The sequence below is a fragment of the Mustela erminea genome, chromosome 20, assembly GCF_009829155.1.
Source record: "Mustela erminea isolate mMusErm1 chromosome 20, mMusErm1.Pri, whole genome shotgun sequence".
Classification (NCBI taxonomy): Eukaryota; Metazoa; Chordata; class Mammalia; order Carnivora; family Mustelidae; genus Mustela; species Mustela erminea.
Genome location: NC_045633.1, coordinates 34,920,621 through 34,940,412, shown reverse-complemented (window position 1 = coordinate 34,940,412; position 19,792 = coordinate 34,920,621). Strand labels below are relative to the sequence as shown.

Here is a 19,792-nt window from a genome sequence, read left to right as displayed (position 1 = left end):
GGCGAGCGGGCGAGCGGGCAGGAGGTGAGAGGGCGAGGGGCCCGGGCGTCTCGGCCGAGCTCCTGTCACCGCCGCATGGCCGCCCCGGCAGGGCCTCGCTCAGCGCCGAGATCCGCTCACAGGGGACCGAGGGAGAGGCCGGGGTAACCGCGGCAGGCGGGCGGCCTCAGCCAGAGAGCGCGTGCGGGGAAGCGGGGGGGCGATCGGTGGCCCCTTTTCTCTGCTCTCCGAGCTTCTCTCTCACCCTCCTCCTCCTCCTCCTCTTTTTTTTTTTTTTTTTTTTTTGTTCCTCGAAGGCGCGCTGCGCCTGCGCACCCGCAGCGCCGCCCAGCGGGAGTTGTAGTTTCGGGTCCGTCCCCACCAACGCGGCGGCGGGGGCGGCGGACTACGACTCCCAGGAAGCCTCGCGCGGGCGAGCCCCGAACCCGGGGACGCGGCGAGCGCAGCGCCCGGCCCTCTCCGGCAAGGACTGTCAATGGAGGCGCGGGTGGTGGGAGCAAGAACATGGCTGCACCTGGGGCCTGCGCGGCCGCCCGGGTGGGGGAGGGGAGCCGGGGCGCGGGGCGCCTCTCTAGGCCGGGGCAGGCGGCCCCCGCTTGCTCAGCGCGGCGCTGCCGCCGGCCTCAGCCACCGTCCAGGGCTCGCACTCACGGTTGCACCCGAGATTCCCCGCCGATGGCGAGGCCGGAACGCGGCGAGGGCCGGGGCGTCCCCAGTCCGGCCTGCCCCTCTCGGTGCTCCGCCAAGGGACCTCCTCCGCCCCGCACCCCCCTCGGGGACACAAAGAACTCCTCTGTTAGTTTTGAAAGCTTGCCCCCCAAAGCGGCCGGAGGAGACTGTTGCCCCAACTTGGGACGGGGCGACGGGAGGGGACGCTCCTGCCTTTCTTGACCCGCGCCCCCCCCGCCCCGCCCCCGCCCCAGGCTCTCCTCCCGCGCCCCCGCTGGACGCGGAGAAGCAAAGTGGCGGGGAAGCCACGGAGCGGGCGCGGAAAACCTGCCCCGCAGCCGCTCGTTTTGTCCGGTCAACCGCGCCGAGATGCGACAGAACATCCCGCCCCCCACCCCCCAATTATCCTTTCAACTTGGGGAGCCTTCGAGAATGTCGAGAAGGACGAGACCCGGCTCTCGTCCCCTCCGTGGAACTCAGAAGTTTTACAGAACTCGAGCCCGGAGGTCGTTAGGGGGTTCTGCAAAAGCACGAGACCGAACGATGTCGCGATTCCTGTCCCCGGCGGGGGGGGGGGGACCCCCACGCCGGCCGCCCCCCCCGCCCCCATCTCCACCCCCGCCCCCACCCCCACCCCCTCCTCCTCGGTAGGTGGCGACCACGGCGCTTTTTCCAGCCTTTGTCGCTGGAAAGAAAACTTTCCGGGCAGCCAGTCTTTTTTGATGTAGGTCCAAGAGCTGCCCTCGGAGTCCTCGTTCACCGAGCGGCGCGCCCCATCTTTCCCGCATGGACCGCACCCAGACAGCCGCCTCTCGAGTTTCCAGGCCGGGTTTTTGGGTTTTTTGGGTTTTTTGGGTTTTTTTTTTTTTTTTTTAATTAGATAGAGACTTTATACAGATCCCTGCGGGAGCAGTCTGATGGCAGACGGTCCCCACATGTTCACGGTTTCCCCTACAACCTTTTTCCAGGCATTTTCGTCCCCGCCTCCTGCGATCGTGGACTCTCCTTTGTCGAGGCTCCCTCCGAGGCGTTCCCTGCGTTTTCCCAACAACAGTTTTCTTGGGAAATGCAGTCGCATTTCGTTAACGTCTTGGAATATTGAATTAAAAGTGCGTGTTCCCAGGAGCACGTACAACCGACGGATGTTGAAGGAACCCAGGTAACTTTGGGGAAGGCCGCCTTGGAGCCGAGAGGGGCAGCCGGCCTTGCCGGGGCCGACACTCAGCTGCTCTGGGCGTCGGTGAGGGTGTTTGCCCTGGAAGATCCAGGACAGCGGAGGAAGGACGCACTGGGTGTCCTGGTGTCATGGAGTCGCATCTGGAGAGTGTCAGAAAGTGAGCCGGAGAGGCAGAAGTTCATGTAGTCCAGATTACACTTGTCATCATTAAAAGCGTGTTTGCCCCCGGCGTCTATGAGTTTCACGCTCCAGTGAGGAACGTTGCTGCTGCTTCATGAAACACTCCCAAGTTCTTTGGGGTTGAAGCAATTCCTAAAACCATGAAGTCCCAAAGCAGTTCCTCAAGCCTCAGCTGGCTTTGAATTGGCCCTTTCGAGACAATGACCGGTGTATGCAATGGTGTGTGGTTCCCACTCATTTCTTCTGCCTACTGCTGTTGGGGACTGTACCCCTCACATTCATGTCTTAGAGTCACAAATACGCTTTTATGTCTCTTAAGCCCTGGCTCACTGCCTTGTCAGTTACTGGTGGTAACTTACATACTGTTTTTGGCCAAGGGACCGGTGCCTCACCTCACTGATAGGTGCTGTGTTCATTGTGACTGTACAGATGAGCCACTTTGAATACCGTCTCAGCAGGGCAGAGTTGTTTTTCCAGCGTAGGATCAAATTGCTATTTGGGGGGGGTGGGCGACAAATGATTGGTGTTTAGGGGTGGAATCCTTTGTTACATTGCGCACAGCTTGCCGTGGTCAGAATCACGTTCTAACAAGAGGCCTATGGGAAGACTGATTTGCAGCTCTTGGATCCTGCTCACTTAAGACCCAAGTGCACGGAGGCCAACAGGTGGCAGAATCTTGCATGTTAATTTATTTTGAATTATTTCAAATATTTCTTTTTATTTATTTGTTTGAGAGAGAGAGAGAGAGAGCACAAGCAGGAGGGGCAGAAGGAGAGGGAGAAGAAGTATCAAGCAGACTCTAGCTGAGCACAGAGCCCAATGTGGGGCTTGATCCCAGTACCCTGAAATCGTGACGAGCCAAAACCAAGAGTCAGATGCTGAACCAACTGTGCCATCCAGGCGCCCCCAAATATTTCTCTTTATAATGTTTTGTTTGTCAAGATTTTATTTATTTATTTGACAGAGATCACAAGTAGGCGGAGAGGCAGGCAGAGAGAGAGGGGGAAGCAGGCTCCCCATCCAGCAGGGAGCCCAACATGGACCCTGAGATCATGACCTGAGCCAAAGGCAGAGGCTTTAACCCACTGAGCCACCCAGGCACCCCTGTAGATTGCTTTAAATACCAAGTGAGGTGGTAATATTGGAATGTCTTCAACAGTCTTGAAAGTTAATCAGGTTCTCCTGAGATTTTTAATATTTGCTATCAGGACTCTGCCTTCTCCCCTATCATAGGACCATTTAGCATGGACCCACCCTGGTCAGGAAACCCTGAGTCCCCATGCCGACAGACAAAATCCTGCTCCCATCACTTGGTCAAGGTTACTATTGTTGAGAGATCATTTAGTGCTCTTTTTTAAAGATGCTCTTTTGAATCCGCACTGAATAATTTAATCTGTCTGTGACTCTGTCATGTATATTAAAATTGCCCCAAACCATGATTCTGAGCAAAAGTTGAGATGCCCTTGACATACTGATTTTCACGAGGCATCCGGTCTTCCTTTTTTTTGATCTTCATTTTTAAGTACTCTCTACACCCAATGTGGGGACTGAACTTCCAGTTGTGAGATCAGAAGTCCCCTGCTCTACTGAACCATGCTTGACACACAGTTTACATTAGTTTCAGGAGCACATCCAGGCTTTTGATGGAAACTAAACAGAGGTCTTTGCTTTTTTTTTTTTTCTTCCCCCATAATGGCACTTGATAGAAGCCCAGTATCTTCTGGGTCCAGTCTTGGTTTTCTGTCTTTCGAGAGAATGAGCCATAAAATACTTATCATTTGTAAGGCAGCAGTTTGTGCTCTCACGGCAGCGCTCACTGTTAGGATCTGTCCAAGTTAGTCCAGATCACGGGGGTTGGGCCACAGTGACATTGTTAGCTTTTGGATGGGTATCTGCGCTCTAGCGGATAAATCCTTTGTTATTACAAGGATGCCTTTTTAACCGATTATAAAACACTGTTTTTGCACAGTTTTCCATTTGGATAATTTGAACATTTAGAAGGTTGGATCAGTGACCTTTTCCAGAAGCTTCCAAAAGTGGGGGGAGGGCCTAAATCCCAGTTATAATTTATTCATAATAATTAATAATGTAGATGTGATATAAACCGACCTGCCAGCTCTTGCTGTGCCTTTCAGGCTAGCATCTGCCCTATGCAGTACACCTAATGTTCACGAAAAACGCGTTGAAACAAACAGGGTTTCTTGGAGGGGGCTGGTTAACAGGATTTAGAGGAATATGGTTTTCTGTTTAGCATTATGTTCAGATGGATGTAATCATGTAACTTAATTTTTAACAAGTAAAATCTCTATAATATTTTCTCTGCCTCCCTCTGGGATTTGGGGGAATCAGATGATATGTAAACGAAAATACTTTAGAAATTCTAAGTTAAGTGTTCTATAAATATTACATGGTATAATTTAGCCTTCCAAACATTATTTTTAAATGTGAACAACATGTGCATGTTTCTTTTCTGACTGAAGAAATCTATTGCTCATTTAAAAAAAAAGATTTTATCAATTTAGGGGCACCTGGGTGGCTCAGTGGGTTAAGCCTCTGCCTTCAGCTCAGGTCATGATTGAGGGGTCTTGGGATAGAGCCCCACATCGGGCTCTCTGTTCAGCGGGGAGCCTGCTTCCCCCTCTCTCTCTGCCTGCCTCTCTGCCTACTTGTGATCTCTTTCTGTCAAATAAATAGATAAAATCTTAAAAAAAATATTTTATCAATTTATTTGATAGCGAGAGAGGGAACACAAGTAAGGGGGGAGAGAGAGGGAGAAGCAGGCCTCCCACTGAGCAGGGAGCCCGATGTGAGGCTCCTTCCCAGGACCCTGGGATCAGGACCTGAGCCAAACAACAACTGAGCCACCCAGGCGACCCTCTATTGCTCATTTTTAAAATGCTTTATATTTGGGGCCCCCCAGGTGGTTCAGTGGGTTAAAGACTCTGCCTTTGGATCAGGTCATGATCCTGGGGTCCTGGGATGGAGCCCTGCATCGGGCTCTCTGCTCAGCAGGAAGCCTGCTTCTCCCTCTCTCTCTCTGCCTACCTCTCTGCCTACTTGTGATCTCTGTCTGTCAAATAAATAAATAAAATCTTTTTTTTTTTTTAAGATTTTATTTATTTGACAGGCAGAGATCACAAGTGGGCTCCCTGCTGAGCAGAGAGCTGGATTCAGGGCTCAGTCGCAGGAACCCGGGATCATGACCTGAGCTGAAGGCAGAGGCTTTAACCCAGTGAGCCACCCAGGCGCCCCAATAAATAAAATCTTTTTTAAAAAAATGCTTTATATTCTAATATCTGAGAAACTACACTTACAAGACTGACTCTAACCACCGGATTAATGTGGGCCTGACTGATCAAATGGTAGAAATAATAAAAAAATGAGTAATATAAGTAGCATGTCCTTCCAGAATATATATCTCTGTCAAACATATTATAGAGGACTCAGAAACCTGAGCGTACAGTTGTCTCAAGGAAAGCTATTTCCAAACAAAATGCGTAACGGAAGCCTGACTTTCATAACACCAAGAGAAGGAAAGTCTCGTTTACATGCTGAAAACAAATCTCCCCATCCCTTCCTTTTTCTCTAGATGTTTCCAGTGTCAGTTTAACGTCAGTGGTCCAGATTCTTGAGTTTTTAATCTGTGCCTTTCACAAGCCTTCTCTCGTTCTCTGGTGACTCTCTAACCACCCTTTTTTAATCTCCCTTTCATGACCTCGTGTTTATAATGATAATTAAAGTAGAGATGCTCTTGGAGAAATTTTCAACCAAGAATAAAGTGAATTTTTGAACAACAGATCAGAGAGGGGAAAAAAAGCCAGTGATAAGGAAACGGCTCAGAGATGAAATTTGCCACCATGGCATGGGTGTATCAAGTACTTTTTGTCTTCCCAACTGTGGGAAGGTGTTCAGTCATCCTCTTACTTCCCCCTGCACCGGGGGAGCAGCCTGGCCAGGCCCTGGGTTGTACCTGGGGTCATGATTTACTCCTGCAAACTGTGTGTTCCCATCCCAAATGAATTCAGATTGGCCCTGAGTGAGGGACACGTAAAGAACTGGAAAGAATCTGAGAATGTATGAAATTCCGGAAAGCTTGTGAGCCTGTCCCCGAGGTCTAGCTAAGACCGAGACTTCCTTTCTTTGAAGCCCTACCCGGTGCTCCACTCTTAAATATCTCATGGCGTGCAGACAAAACCCCCACTGTGGTAGGTGCTTAAAACCTCCCCATTTAGGAAGCCTGGGTGGCTCCGCGGGTGGAGCTCCTGGGTGGGAGCCTTTGTCCTGAGATCCAGTCCGGCCTTGGGCTCCCAGCCAGGAGCCTGCTTCTCCCTCTGACCTTCCCCACTCTCATTTTCTCTCTCTCATTCTCTTTCAAATATATAAATCTTAAAAACAAACAAACAAACAAAATAAACAAACCCACCCACAGAATTTAAAAACATTAAAAAAAAAAAAAAAAAAAACCACCCCATTTGCTAAAAAGGCTCAGAAAGGTTAAGGTACTTAGCCAAGGATACACAGATGGCAAAATCCAGACTCAGATCTAAATCGGACTGTATCCAAGCCTGACTTCTTTACTGTTTCCTATCTGTAGGCTCCTGGCAGCTCATCCAGGCAGATCGGATAAGTGAATCAAATACAAGGTATAGTCAGGTTGATGCCACCATGAGATCATACGAGAAGGTTAGAGACGGAGACAGGAAATTTTACACGGAGGAGGTCGCATTTGCAATGAATAATAAAGGTGGATGGAATTCTTAAAAATAAAATAACCGGAGGATTAGCCTTCTAATGCCTAACAGCAAAATGATCCCATCAAAGGACCTGTGACCTAAAAGGTCAATACACACTGCCAGTTCGCGCTTCAGAAAGATTGGGCCACTGGACGGGACAGGGTGTGCAAACGTCCGCTTCCTCCACACCTGCCCAATTCCAGGGAAAAGGAGCATTCCTTCCCACCCCACCCCCAGTGCTGCTGTGCACCTTGATTTTGAACCAAGTTGGGTGTCGTTTCATCTTTTTATTTGCCATTCTCCTGCATGTTTCTGCAAAGGACATTCCTGCTTGCATTTTCTCCATTAAGCCCTTTGCTACCCCGCCCCCCATCTTACTCTCCTGTGCCAGTACTATATACAATGAAAGAAATTGGCGTTTCTCTCTCTAGGTGTGTTACAATAGTTTCTCAGCTTGTCATGAGACCCTGACTTTTTTTTTTTTTTTAATGATGCGTTGTTGTGCTTAAGTTTTATGGTTGATACAGTGGAATGTATCCATTTTCTGCCTTATGTGTTCTGTGTTAAAAAAAAAATCAGTGGTGAGAAGAGCCTCCCCACACCACCGATGTATACAGACACAGATAAATGCACGTGGACGTGCAGACACAGGCGTGCATATGTACACAGACACCTTCACACGTTCTCCCCAAGCAAGGTTTCTGCATTTCCACCTGAGCTTCAGCGGTCCGGGCTCTCCATTGCACCCTGCCTGCAAGGCAGTCCCGCCCTCCGGGTGCGGATCCCAGTCCCATTTCCCGGCTCTGCCCGCCTGCCCGCTGGGTGGGCCGCGGGACATCCCTCCCGCAGGACCTGCGGGCTCATCACTTCCCCTGCAGCCCCCCGGGGAGGTGGGGGTGGGGGCAAGGTCGTCCAGGCGGGGCGGAAGTCCTGCCCCGCGGGCACCTGGATTCTGCCCTCCCGGCAGGCTCCCATCGCGGGCCACGGGGCCCCCTCCGAGCCTGGGAGCAGGCCTGTCCTGGGCGTTCTTGGAAATGCCAGCAGCACGTGGCCGCAGGAGAGCTTGTAGGGCACCTGCGTGGGGGTGGGAGGTGGGAGTTGTCCCTCCCACCCCGCCCCCGCAAAGCAGCTGCATCCTCGGGGGGGGGGGGGGTGCGCCGCCAGCCAAAGCAGAGCAGTCCCAGGGCGGGTTAGGGCTTTCCGTGGCCATACAGTTTGCAGGAGGACAGTTTGCAGGAGGACAGAGACAGCTCGGGACACGCCCGTCCGTCCTTAGAAACTGTGCCCAGGAGCCCCCTGCTCTGGTGTCCTAGCGCAGGCCCCCGCTCTTGCTCAGCACTTCGCAAGTTCGCGTCCCCGGTGCTCGCCCAGGTCCCGCGCCCCAGACAGCGTCATCGACCCACAACGTTGGAAAGGTTCCCCTTTCCACGGTCTTGACCATCCAGCTAGTTCGGAAGAAATGCTCACCTTGGTGTGCATTTTGGTTCGGTTGTCAATATATATAACATGAAACTCCCTGTTGGAACCATTTCTAGGGGGACCGTCCGTGACATCAAGGACCTCCACAGTGTGCTGCAGCCGTCACCGTGAGCGGATTCCAGGACTTCGGCAGGACCCAAACCCAAATTCTACCATCAGGCGGTAACTCCCCATTTTCTTCTCCATCCGGGGCCCCATAACTTCTCTTGTACTTTCTGCCTTTTCTCGATACCTCCTAAAAAGAGGATGGCACAGTATTTGCCCTTTTGTAACTGGCTGCTTTCGTCCAGCAAGTTTTCAGTGCTATTTGTTGAAGCGTATGCAACAGAAACTTCTTTTTATGGCCACTTTTCCGTTCTATATGTATTTATTTTGCATGTCCATTCATCCGACGGGAGGCATGTCCACCTTTTGTCTGTTGTGGATAATCCTACTAGGAACATTCACGAACTGTCTTTTTTTTTTTTTTTTAAAGATTTTATTTATTTATTTGACAGACAGAGATCACGAGTAGGCAGAGAGAGAGAGAGGAGGAAGCAGGCTCCCTGCTGAGCAGAGAGCCCGATGCGGGACTCGATCCCAAGACCCTGAGATCATGACCTGAGCCGAAGGCAGCGGCTTAACCCACTGAGCCACCCAGGCGCCCACGAACTGTCTTTTTGAGTATCTGTTTGAGTTTTGTTTTTGACTGCTTTTTCTTGGCTTTTTTTTTTTTTTAAAGATTTTTAGTCATCTCTACACCCCATGTGGGGCTTGAACTCACGCAGCCCAGAGACTGAGAGCAGCAGGCTCCCCTCTCTGAGCCAGGCATCCCCGTTTTCCTTTGGGATATAGTCCTAGAAGGGAAATTGCTGGGTCATACAGTAAATTCATGTTGAACTTTTGGGGGCGCCACCAAACTTTTTTTTTTTTTTTTAAGATTTTATTTATTTATTTGTCAGAGGAAGACACAGTGAGAGAGTGAACACAAGCAGGGGGACTGGAAGAGGAAGAAGCAGGGAGCCCGATGCAGGGCTCGATCCCAGGTCCCTGGGATCATGACCTGAGCTAAAGGCAGACGTTTAATGACTGAGCCACCCAGGCGCCCCACAATAGTGACTGTTGTACTCCGCGATTGTAAATTATCCTGCCACTCGTTTAGGTCTTTGGTTTCTTTCAGCAGTGTTTTGAAGCTTTCAGTATGTAAAACTTTGGTCTCCTTAGTTAAGCTGATTTATTCCTAAGTATTCCTAAGTATTATATTCTTTTTCATGCTCTTGGAAATGGACTTGTTTTCTTAATTTCCTTTTTTGAAAATATTTTATTTATTCATATTAGAGAAAGAGAGTGCGCATAAGCAGGGGGAGGGGCAGAGGGAGAGAGGCCAGCAGACTCCCCGCTGAGCAGGGAGCCTGACACCCCACTCGATCCCAGGACCCTGAGATCACAACCTGAGCCCAAGGCAGATGCTCAACCCACTGAGTTACCCAGGCACCCCTGTTTTCTTCATTTCCTTTTCAACTTGCTCATCACTTAGTTTATAGAAATATGAGTGATTAGGAACACCTGGGTGGCTCAGTCAGTCAACCATGTGCCTTCAGCCCAGGTTAAGATAGCAGAGTCCTGGGATCCACTCCCCCATCGGGCTCCTTGCTCAGCAGGAAACCTGCTTCTCCCTCTGCCTGGTTCTTTAGGACATCCTACATATAACATCATACTGTCTGTGAACGGGAATAATTTTATTTCTTCCTATTCAACTTTGATGCCTTTTTTTTTCTTGCCTAACTACTCAGACTAGGGCTTCTATGTGGAAAATACATGGGGAATTAAAGGGGGAAAGCAGACATCCTTGTTTTGTTTATTTTTTAAGGGTTTTTTTTTTTTCTAATCTTTAAGTATTCTCTACACCCAACATGGGCTCAAGCTCACAAGCCCAAGATCAAGAGTCACATGATCCACTGACTGAGCCAGCCAGGTGCCCCAACATCCTTGTTTTGTTCCCAGTCTTAGGGGAAATGCTTTCAGTCTGTCACTGCTCACTATGACATTACCATGAAGCAGTGTTAGATTTTGTGAGTTTGGGGCACCTGGGTGGCTCAGTCATTAAGCCTCTGCCTTCTGCTCAGGTCGAGATCCCAGGGTCCTGGGATCGAGTCCCGCGTCGGGCTCCCAGCTTCTCCCTCTCCCACTCCCCCCGCTTGTGTTCCCTCTCTCGCTGTCTGTTTCTCTGTCAAATAAATAAAATCTTAAAAAAAAAAAAAAGATTTTGTTAGATTATTTTTCTGCTCAATTGAGATGATCATGTAGCTGTTTCTCCTTCCTTCTGTTAATGAAATGTATTACATTGATTGATTTTCATATTTCAGCGCGAAACGCCACTTGGTTATAGCACATAATCCCCTTAATGTGCTGCCGAATTCAGTTTGCTAGTATTTTGTTGAAGATTTTTGCATCTGTATTCACAAAGGATGTTGACCTAGTTTTCTCCTTCTTTCCTCCCTCTCTTCCTTCCTACTTTCTTTCCTTTTTTTAGAGAGAGAGCACGAGTGAGCTCGGGGGGCGGGGGGTGGGCTGGTGCAGAGGGAGAGGGAGAGAGAATCTTAAGCAGATTCCACACCCAGCACAGAAACTGTTGTTACTCAGTCTCATGACCCCGAGGCCATGATCCCAGCTGAAATCAAGACTCAGACACTTAACCCACTGAGCCACCCAGGCGCCCCTATGGTTTTCTTCTCTTTTAGTGTCTTTGTCTGGCTTTGCTGTCGTGGCAAGGCTGGTCTCATAGAGTGAGTAAGGAGGTGCTTTCTCCTCAATCGTTTTGAAGAGTTTGAGATGGATTAACATTAATTTTTTTTTAAGACTTTGTTTATTTATGTCAGAGAGATAGCAAGAGAGGGAACACAAGCACAAGGGAGCCCCAGAGGGAAAAGCAGGTGCCTGTCTACACTAGTCCGCTCCGGTAACCACCAGACAAACCAAAGTGCACAACCCCGAAGTTTTGAAGGACGATATTCCCCACTGCCCACCCTGGCACCCATCCAGCCTCTCCAGAAACACAGGCTGCTCTGCCCACAGTCATGGTGGGGACCGAGGACCAGGCAATAGCGGCCTCTTTGTGCACACTGGTTATGAAACAGCAGCCTCTCCCTCGTCAAGCACTCTTCTGGTTGTTACAAGGGCTTGATCAGGCCCCAGAGTTCTGAAATCGTTGATTACAGTCATTCTTTTCAACTCAATGTTTGCTTCAGGGGAGGAGGCACTGACCCCCAGAGCTGCCCGCTCAACCATTTTGTGTGACACCAGAATGGATTTCTTTTTATCATAAGAATTTATTTTTTTATGTTCTTGCCATTTTTATTGAAATATAATTGATGTACCGTTGTGTAAGGTTAAGGCATACAACCTGATGGTTTTTATGAAATCATCAAATTATCATGATAAGGTGAAATGGTTATTGTAATAAATCCATTAACACATCGACCACTTCAGGTGGTTATCCTGTGTGTGTATGCGTAATGAGAACAAAATGGATTTGTAAAATTAACGTAAATACACCCATTTTTTTTAAAGATTTTATTTATTTTGGGCGCCTGGGTGGCTCAGTGGGTTAAGCCGCTGCCTTCGGCTCGGGTCATGATCTCAGGGTCCTGGGATCGAGTCCCGCATCGGGTTCTCTGCTCCGCGGGGAGCCTCCTTCCTCCTCTCTCTCTCTCTCTCTGCCTGCCTCTCTGCCTACTTGTGATCTCTGTCTGTCAAATAAATAAATAAAATCTTTAAAAAAAAAAAAAGATTTTATTTATTTATTTGACAGAGAGAGAGCACAAGTAGGCAGAGAGGGAGGCAGAGAGAGGAGGAAACAGGTTCCCCGCTGAGCAGAGAGCCCGATGCGGAGCCCGATCCCAGGAACCTGGGATCATGACCCGAGCCAAAGGCAGAGGCTTTAACCCACTGAGCCACCCAGGCACCCCTGAATACACCCATTTTAAGAGTATAGTTCTTTGGGGCGCCTGGGTGGCTCAGTGGGTTAAAGCCTCTGCCCTTAGCTCAGGTCATGATCCCAGGGTCCTGGGATCGAGCCCCGCATCGGGCTCTCTGCTCAGTGGGGAACCTGTTTCCTCTTCTCTCTGTCTGCCTCTCTGCCTACTTGTGCTCTCTCTCTGTCAAATAAATAAAATCTTTAAAAAAACAAAACCAAACAAAAAACCCCGAAGAGTATAGTTCTTTGAGGGGCGCCTGGGTGGCTCAGTGGGTTAAAGCCTCTGCCTTCGGCTCGGGTCATGATTCCAGGGTCCTGGGGTCGAGCCCCACATCAGGCTCTCTGCTTGGCAGGGAGCCTGCTTCCCGCTCTCTCTCTCTCCCTGCCTCTCTGTCTTCTTGTGATCTCGGTCCCATAAATAAGTAAAATCTTTTAAAAAATCAGTGTTGGGGTGCCTAGGTGACACAGCTGGATAAGCATCTGGCTCTTGGTTTCAGCTCAGTTACTGATCTCATGGGAGTGGGAGCAGGCTCCACATTGAGCTCTGTGCTCAACTCCAAGTTTGCTTGAGATTCTCTCTCTGCTTCCTTCTGCCCCCCACCCTGCCCTCACTTACTTGCTGTCTCTCTCTCAAACAAACAAATACATAGAATTGTTTAAAGAAATCAGGATTCTGGAATTTTAAAAAAAGTTTTATATATTTATCTAAAAGAGAGCACAAGAAGGGGGAGCAGCAGGCAGAGGGAGAGGGAGAAGCAGGTTCCCGGCTGAACAGGGAGCCCGACGTGGGGCTCGATCCCAGGACCCTGGGATCCTGACCTGAGCCAAAGGCAGACAGTTAACCCACTGAGCCACCCAGGCGCCCCGTGATTCTAATTTCTTGAGAGCAGAGATCTCATCTCTTTTCGTTACTAGACCCGAAGTCCTGGCCCAGGGTAAGTGCCTGTCACATGACAAGGCCTGATAAAATATGAATCAGCCATTTGTTCCCAATCAGAAACACAGGTCCCTTGTCACCAGAGTGTCTGGATTAAGAGAAGTCAAAAATTTGGATTTTGGTAGAACCCTCCTGATTTTCAATCACAAAATAGAGTTCAAAGTGAAAGGAAAAAGAAAGAAAAGAGAAGAACATTTACCAATAAGCATTACTGATACCAGAACGAGGCTAGTCCTTTAGCGTACAGAATGGGCTGGTTCCCTGGGATCTGGGATTTTCTGGGATCTGACAAGGCTCCTGAAGATGGCCTTATTTACCAAAGTGGCATTCTTGGGTGTGTTCACGTACTCACATTTAACAGCTAAACATCATTTACTGAGCAAACAAAACAGTAACCAGCTGGGCGCCTGGGTGGCTCAGTGGGTTAAGCCGCTGCCTTCGGCTCAGGTCATGATCTCAGGGTCCTGGGATCGAGTCTCACGTCGGGCTCTCTGCTCAGCAGGGAGCCTGCTTCCCTCTCTCTCTCTCTGCCTGCCTCTCCATCTACTTGTGATTTCTCTCTGTCAAATAAATAAATAAAATCTTTAAAAAAAAAAAAAAACAGTAACCAGCTAACTTAGAAATGAACTGTAGGAACATTTTTGTTTCCACATACCATGGAGGTGTTCATTTTTTTTTTTAAGATTTTATTTATTTATTTGACAGACGGAGATCACAAGTAGGCAGAGAGGCAGGCAGAGAGAGAGGAGGAAGCTGGCTCCCCGGCGAGCAGAGAGCCTGACATGGGGCTCGATCCCAGGACCCCGGGATCATGACCCGAGCTGATGGCAGAGGCTTTAACCCACTGAGTCACCCAGGAGCCCCTCATTTTTAAAAGGTATTTGCTTTCTTTTTTTTTTTTTTTTTTTAAGATTTATTAATTTATTTGTCAGAGAGAGAGAGCAAGCGAGAGCGAGCACAGGCAGACAGAGTGGAAGGCAGAGTCAGAGGGAGAAGCAGGCTCCCCGCGGAGCAAGGAGCCCGATGTGGGACCCGATCCCAGGACGCTGGGATCATGACCTGAGCCGAAGGCAGCTGCTTAACCAACTGAGCCACCCAGGCGCCCCCAAAAGGTATTTGCTTTCTAAACAAATTTATAAGAACAAATTGAAACAGTCACATTGCGCAAAATCCTAAGAAGTCCATCAATAAAAATAGCTCCGAGTAATAGCACTCAGCCATAAGAAAGAATGAAATCTCGCTGTTTGTGACCATATCCGTGAGCCCAGAGGGCATTAAGCTAAGTGAAAGAAGTCAGAGAAAGACAGACACTCTATGATTTGATTTATATGCGGAATTGAGAAAAGAAAATGGATGAACAAACAAATCAAGGCAGAAACAGACCGTTACAAAGAGAGAACAAACTGGTGGTGGGCAGAGGGCAGAGGGCGTGGAGAGATGGACAAAAGGGACTGAGGGGTGTGAGGTCCGGGCTTCCAGGAGTGGAAGGGATAGGTCCCAGGGTTGAAAGGTACAGCGTAGAGAGTATGGTGACAGTGCCGTAATCGTGTTGTTGGAAGACAGGCGGGAACTGGGCTTGCCGTTGAACCTAGACCAGGGTGCAGAGTTGTAGAATCACTGTGTTCTTTTTTTTTTTTAAAGATTTTATTTATTTGACAGACAGAGATCACAAGTAGGCAGAGAGGCAGGCAGAGAGAGAGAGGAGGAAGCAGGCTCCCCGCTGAGCAGAGAGCCCGATGCGGGGCTCTATCCCAGGACCCTGAGATCATGACCTGAGCCGAAGGCAGAGGCTTTAACTCACAGAGCCACCCAGGCGCCCCTAGAATCACAGTGTTCTACTCCTGAAACTAATGCTCAATGTAATGAAAAAGTCATAACAACATAAAATAGATACAGGTAGGGGCGCCTGGGTGGATCAGTGAGTTAAAGCCTCTGCCTTCGGCTCGGGTCATGATCCCAGGGTGCTGGGATCGAGCCCCGCATCGGGCTCTCTGCTCAGCGGGGAGCGGGCTTCCTCCTCTCTCTCTCTGCCTGCCTCTCTGCCTACTTGTGATCTCTGTCTGCCAAATAAATAAATAAAATCTTAAAAAAAAAAATAGATACAGGTAATCTTATAGATTACCGCAGAAGAACAAACAGGTCCCAGATGTTGACTAACTGAAATGAAACACTGTTACATCAGTGTTAAGAGTTCAAAGAGCATAGCCCGGGGACTCTGGGACTCTGTGTGTCATGCCGGGCCCCCCACAAGCGTGGCTCCCATCTGTCCCCGTACGACACGATTACAATACCATTGATTATATTGCCTATGCTGTGCCTTCCGTCCCCGCGGACTTAGTTATTTTATAACTGGAATCTTGTACCTCCCACTCCCTTTCACCCGGTTGGCCCATCCTCCCCCCATCTCCCTCCCAAACCACATTTTATCTCATTGTAACTCTTTGCGGGCTTACAGAAGCTAAAGGGCAAATGATGAAAAGCCCCTCCTTTATGCTAGAAAAGGGGCTGAAATTTGGCTTTGTCCCATTAACTTCTTTATTCCTATATCCCAGGCAAGCAGACAAGAGCACAGACTAGTCAATAGCTTTATGAACTTTTAACAGGGGGCACCCCGTGTGCTCAGAACTCAGACCAAGACATAGGACAGTGACAGTGTCCCAGAAGTCCCCCCACAACCCCTACCATAATAACCACTGCCCTGATTTCCATAACCACAGATACATTGTGTCTCTTTCTGAACTTTTTTTTTTAAGATTCTATTTTTGGGGCGCCGGGGTGGCTCAGTGGGTTAAGCCTCTGCCTTTGGTTCAGGTCATGATCTCAGAGTCCGTGGATCGAGCCTCGTATCAGCCTTTCTGCTCCGCAGGGAGCCTGCTTCGTCCTCTCTCTCTGCCTGCCTCTCTGCCTCCTTGTGGTCTGTCTGTCTGTGAAATAAATAAATAAAATCTTTAAAAAAAAAAAAAGATTTTATTTTTAAGTAATCTCTGCACCCGACCTTGTGCTCGAACTCACAACCCCGAGATCAAGAGTCACACGGTCCAGCCAGGCACCCCCGCTCTTTTTGAAGTTTACGTACACGGTATTATGATGGGTATACACTCTTCTGTGTCCTTTCTCTTCCCTTCGTATTCTGTTTATGAGATTTCCCCCATGTTGTTATAAGTAGCAATAATTTGGTTGCATCATACTTTGATGATAGGTTTAATTCTTATAAAAGCATAAAGCAGAGCATAGGTACTGGTTTCCCAACTGCCCTGCTCGGGGTGGTACCATGGAGTAAGCGCAGTTCTATCTGTCTTACCAATAAACTGGAAAAAAGGAGAAAACCAGGCACACTTGGCCCCGAATCAAAGGTTATGCTTTGTTTTCAAGTCAAGTGAAATTATCTGCAAGCAATTTCCTCGCGTGTTGCAGACAGACATAGGAAATTAAAGATTTTTTTTTTTTAAAATCTGACTAGGAAAGTTGAGTTTCTCAAAATCAAGCTTCATAAAAGTGCACGGACAGAACTTCCAACAAATACTGGAGGAACATTGACTGCATTCCGGGCCTCGTTCTAGGCACATCTCCAGAGCCGTTACAAGGCAAAAGGCAAGCAGCGACGGCATAAACTTTGTTAATAAAATCAAAAGATTTTTATAGCAGAATACAAAACATAGCTGTGGCTATAAGCCCAACGAGAAAGCTGTGAATCTGGGGCGTCCAGGTGGCTCAGTGGGTTAAGCATCTGCCTTCAGCTTAGATCGTGATCTCAGGGTCCTGGGATCGAGCCCCATGTGGGGCTCCCTGCTCAGTGGGGAGCCTGCTTCTCCCTCTACCCCTCCCCCCGCTCAAATAAATAAAATCGTTGAAAACAACAACAACTAGTAAAGCTGCTGCTTTACTTGTGGGCTCGTGCTGCTGCAGACAGCAAAGTGGGGGAATGGCCACCCGAACCCCTTCATTCATTCACTCATGTTTCCATTCGGTGGACGTTTCCCACTCTGTGAGCTGCTCCCCTCTATGAGCTCACGGAAGGCGGGGACTGAGCTCCGCTCTCTGTCCTACTGGTGCCGCCTCCTGCCTTTGAGGTCTCCAGCATCATCACCTGAAGTCTTGGAGCCGCAATTTCCTCATTTGCAAGTTGGGGGGAATCACATCCGTGGTACTAGGTTGTTGGAATGTATTGGGCGGACTTACGTAGGCGGGGCGTGTTGCATAATGGACATTCAGGGAAGGTGCTAGCTGCCTTGGGGGGTGCAGAGGGAAATCGGGCACCATGCCTGACCTCAAGGCGGTACGGACTGTGTTGGGGGGGACTGAAGAGTAACAGGTTATAATACAGTGAGGCTAGCCCCGAGGCCACGGGGGAGGAGACACCCAAGTGGCGCTCTCGAGGATGCATGGAAACTCCCCACCAAAAACGTGGGGGGTATTGAAAGCACGGAGAGGAGCAGGTCAAAGACAGGGAGGTGTCAAGGTACAGGGCTCCCAGAGGGAACGGGAACCAGTTCGTGCTGGCTGGGCTGAGGACCAGGTGTGGAACAGGCTGGAGAGAGAGACTTGGGTCCGCTCACAATGGGTCTTCTGTGCCACCTAAGTCGTTGGTGCTGGAGGCGTTGGTCAGGATGCCTGTCATTCCAGCTTCCCTTTCCAGGCCAAACGGAGCCACCCACTCGGGCAAGCTGGGCTAAGCTGCTTTTTAAAAAAAAAAAAATACACAAACACACACAAAAAAACCCCATTATTCAAGTACTTTATTTACACAGAAGAAAATGATTCCTTTTTCCGGGTTTCGTGCAATGCGTTTTTGACCAATGTGTTTACCCACGGAACCCCCGCCATAACCAAGATCCAGAACATTTCCACCACCGACAAAGTGCCCTTGTGCCCCCTTGCTTTGGTTAAACCTCCCCCCCAACCCCCGCCCAGCCCCTGTGATCTTTGATCTGTTTGCTGTCACTCCTTTGCCTGTCCCAGACTCATCCAGTCCCTACTTTCTATGCAGGGCTTATTTCCCTGGTCCCCTCTAACGCTTTGGGGTTGGAGTCACAGAATTGTGAGTTAGTATCTCATTCCTTCCTACTGCTGAGTCGCATTCCATTGCATGGACGCGGCACAATTTCTCCAGCCTCGATGAACTTCGGGATTGTCTCCCCAGTGGGGTTATCATGGATAAAGTGGCTCTGGTCGTAATACCAGTCTGTGTGTGGACGTGTTTTCACTTCTCTGGGGTAAATCGTTAGAAATGGGATTGTGTAGGGGCACCTGGGTGGCTCAGTGGGTTAAAGCCTCTGCCTTCAGCTCAGGCAGAGACGGTCTGGGCTGCTGGAATGAGCCCTTAGGGGATGGGCAAGGGGCTGTGTGGACAAGCAGTGAGTTATAGGAGATCTGATGGCCCCAGGAGCCCCTGACCCATGAGCCCACCCGCCAGGCCCCAGAAGTGGCCCACGGTCACACCTGGAGGCACTGGAGGCCGGTCCCTTGTAAGCCTGTATGGTCTAAAAGGAAAGGGTAGAGGGGCGCCTGGATGGCTCAGTCAGTGACGCTTCTGGCTCTCGGTTTCAGCTTAGGTCATGATCCCAGGGTCGTGAGATCGAGCCCCGTCAGGCTCTGCGCTCAGTGGGGAGTCTGCTTTCTCCCTCTGCCCCACCCCCCTAAAATAAATGAATAAAATAAATCTTTAAGAAAGAAAGAAAGAAAAGGTCGCGCTCTCGAGACAAATTGCACAGCAACAAAAGAGAGGGAAAGAACAGTCCTTGACGCCTCAGGGAGGGCCTTCCCCGCCTGCGTTCCACATCTTAGGAACATGCGCGAAGCCACAGGTCGGGCTACCCGTGTCCCCTGGCAGTGGGGGTCCCCGCAGCTGCCCCAGCCTGCGCTGGGCCCCCATCTGGCCTTGCCACCACCGGGGCGACCAGCAAGGCCTTCCACCGCAGAGCAGTTTCCAGAACATTTCGTCAAGTAATAACACTGTTTTTCCGCACAGAGACAGTAAGGAGCGGTTGCTGACGGGCTTCCTGCCGAAGTCCTCAGGGCACCTGCTCCCCGGCTCCTCCAGGACCTAGCCTACCTTGACCCTGGGCCAGGTTGGCATAGGAAGTGCAGATAACACGGGGAGGCCCAGGATCAGATCCTCAAAGCCAAACCTGCAGAACCAGACCAGCCTTTTGTGAAATTCCCAGGCCTGAGCTCCGACCCCACAAGGCCCCTCTGCCCACACCTGGCCTGGGCTTGATCCCGGAGGGGCCCCCTCTTCCCTCTGCAACCGGTTTTCCTGTCGGGTTTCAGTTCCAGGATCCGTCCTGAGAAGCCTCCCGGCAGGCCTGGTCTTGTATAACTCGAAAGACCTTGACCCTCGCCAGTTGCCAAAAGCACACTTTTCTCTTCTGCTCATCCAGGTGAACAACGTGGGGCGGCGGCAATTTCACTGAACAGGTCCCCACAGATGGACTTTGTTCCACGCAGCCCAGCTCTATACAGCGTGTGTGTGTGTGTGTGTGTGTGTGTGTGTGTGTGTGTGTGAGTGTGTTTTGCATACTTCATGGTGAAGTTCAAACTTTCAGATCTTGCGTTCACTGGCTGTGCCTCCGGTGGGACGAAGGTGTGGTTGAAAACACCGTGCTCCCAGGGGCACGGGGTCGGCTCTGTCACGGGAGCGTGTGACGCTTGATCTCCGGGGT

The 19,792-nt window shown here is 49.9% G+C and overlaps 1 long non-coding RNA gene across 1 annotated transcript; it reads left to right on the top strand.

Annotated features, from left to right (window-relative positions):
* Nucleotides 1-6,513: 6,513 nt before the first annotated feature.
* Nucleotides 6,514-16,903, top strand: LOC116580716. The gene is made up of 3 exons (XR_004281759.1): nucleotides 6,514-7,824; nucleotides 8,295-8,400; nucleotides 16,591-16,903. It is a non-coding gene; the product is annotated as an uncharacterized LOC116580716 (long non-coding RNA).
* The last annotated feature ends 2,889 nt before the right edge of the window (nucleotides 16,904-19,792 follow it).